Raw genomic sequence first — 2,787 nt, forward strand, 5'->3', positions numbered from 1 at the left:
AAAAAAAAAAAAGGGAAAAAGGGTAATGCGAATACTTGTAGAAACCGATGGTTACAATTGGTAACCTGCCAAGCTGGGAAGCAAAGTGTTTAAGAGATAAAAATTAAAAAAAAGAGTCTAGTGGATTACATGGGGCAGTTCGCCCAAGCATAGAGTAATGCAGGGAAAGCTCCACGGGTGGAACTAGCCTTGGGCAGTCCACCCTTTGAAAAACCATGACAGGCTGCCATGCTTTCTTAAAAAGCCCGAGCCTCCTTAGTCTTCCATGAGCACTTGATCTTCAGAACTCCCATCCATGAAGCTGGAAATTTGGATTAAGAAAGAGGAAATCAAATAAAGAAAAAGGAATTGTTAAGTGTACTGCCATTTGTGGTAAGTTGATGTTTCTTTTAAACCCGTCCCTTCTTGAAGTTCATTTTAAGTTTAAATTCCCAAATGTTGTAATGCAGCCAAAGGCTGAATCAAAGGGAGTGAGAAGTTCAACTAAACGAGAAGCAAAACAGCCGTTGAGCAATTTATTTTGGTTGAAATAAGCTATTGCCCGTGAGGTTCCTTGTGAACCATGTAGGCACACTAAGAAAGGTGAGGGTTTTTGTGTTCTATGGATATGTTTAAATAAAAGTTCTGCTAAGAAATAAAGGTAATTGTGCAGAAGTGAGAGGCTCTCGGCTGAAGGAGGTTGTTGAAGGTTAGTGGAGAAATTTGATTAAAGCTTAAAGAGGTGAGAATGGTGAGTGAAAATAAGACTTAAGTTTGAACCTTTTTATTGAAATTATATACGGAGAAATGATGACGAAATTCGTTAATGTTCTTGAACCATTTTATTGCTAGGACGTTGACATAGAAATGAGATAGCAATTGGAACTTATTAAGTGAGGACTAGTATTTGAAATTGAATTGGCTGAATTGTGAAGGTAAGAAAGTAGCTCAAATCAAAATATAATTGCTATTATGCTTGCTGCCCAAATTGTATAATGTGTAGTGTTGAATCTAGTACTGAGAAATGACATTGTGTATGCTGCCAGTGAATAATTGAGCTGACACTTTGATTGCTGAAAAAGGAAATTGGGGAGTAAGAGCTGTTTAATTAAGCACTTGGTACTAAATACAAGTTGCTGGAAACTTTCTAAATAAAACCTTTCATTTAGAATGGATAAAATATTGGTAAGAATTCCCACCAATTGAGATGAGTGGGCATTAAATTTCAAAACTATATTCCTGAAAAAATATTATATATGTTACACTTGATGGTTGAACGAAATTATAGAAAGCATGAACTAGTAGAATGCCTTAGGTTGTTTGTGATTGTGACAAGGATTTTAAATTCGTTTTCTTTACATTATATATATATATATATGTATATAATTACATGCTTTTAAATTTAGGGAAACAAACCTTTAATGAGTTTTTCACTTTAGAATCATGTCTTGCAAGCTTATGTGATGTTTAGGCCAATAACCATTACTTGAATCATGGGATTTAATGTTAAATTGTCAATTTCACTTATCATGTTGATTTGATGGATACATTATACCTTGAGATAAATTATGCAGAACATTCAATTTATGATTACATTATTTCTGATCTATCATGTTTTGCAAATGCACTAAATTGCGATGATTTTTCTTTTAATGTGATGGAGACACTTGGGGATAGGGCTTATTACCACACCAAATTAGAGTAGTCTTTGTGCACAAAGTAGTGATTATTGATATTTGATTATAAAAGGGGACATAAAGCCCCGATTTATATTTGGTGACGTGGGCAATTTCCATGACTAGGTAAAGTAGGACTAGAGCTTCGATTTATATTTGGTGACATGGGTAGTTTCCACGAGTAAGTAAAGGGGGACTTGAAGACTCAATATATATTTGGTGGCGTGGACAATTCTCACGAGTAAGTAAAAGGGGATCTGAAGTCTTGATTTATATCTGGTGGTATGGGCAGTTCCCACGAGTAGGTAACGATGTTATTGACAACAAAGAGTAAGCTTAAGGGACACCCGAACATTTGATTCATTGATTGATGCATAATCCTTCTACCTAAAAAAAAGAATTCGAATTCCTCCTCTCCCATTTAAAAAAAAAAAGAGCAAGCCTAAGGGTTATACTAAACCTACATGAGGTTAATACTCACTTATGGATTTTTATTAAACAAAGCATGGCTTTAATACTTGGAATATGTTTTTACATGGTAAATGAGATTTACGTATTCACTGGCGATTGGTTAATCTGTATTTTTTTTTATAATTGGAGGAGGGGATTCAAACCCTACTCTTTAGGAAGGGGATTCAAACCTTACTCTTTAGGTAAGGGATAATACACTAACCAATGAGCCAAATATTCTACTTTTATGTTTGTTTCCCCTCTTCGCCTGCTCATTGAGTCTGTAAGACTTACCCATATATATTATTGTGTAGATAAATAAATAATTGAGGTCACCATTGGCAAGGATACCTTCTGTGTTTGTGTCACTCCGTTGTCTTGTCATCAAGTTATTTCCAATTCATAAGAAGTAATGTGTTTAAAACTATTTTAGACAGAGACCCTTAGATGTTGTAAATTAAATTTGAAATTGTATTATTTAAAATTTGTTATATAAATATTTAAAATTTTTTGGTATAATAGTCAAAGTGTGGTAGAAATTTAAGTAATATTGTTTTAGTCCATATTATAGATGTGATAGTTGTATCGATGTTTAATGTGATTAATTGGAATGACAAAAATAACGTATAGAAAGAAAATACTTGTAAAATAAATTATGTGTAAAAGGGGTAAATTATGTGTA

Source organism: Theobroma umbraticum, unplaced genomic scaffold (genome assembly GCF_002168275.2).
Source record: "Theobroma umbraticum cultivar Fairchild unplaced genomic scaffold, ASM216827v3 scaffold_204.0, whole genome shotgun sequence".
Classification (NCBI taxonomy): Eukaryota; Viridiplantae; Streptophyta; class Magnoliopsida; order Malvales; family Malvaceae; genus Theobroma; species Theobroma umbraticum.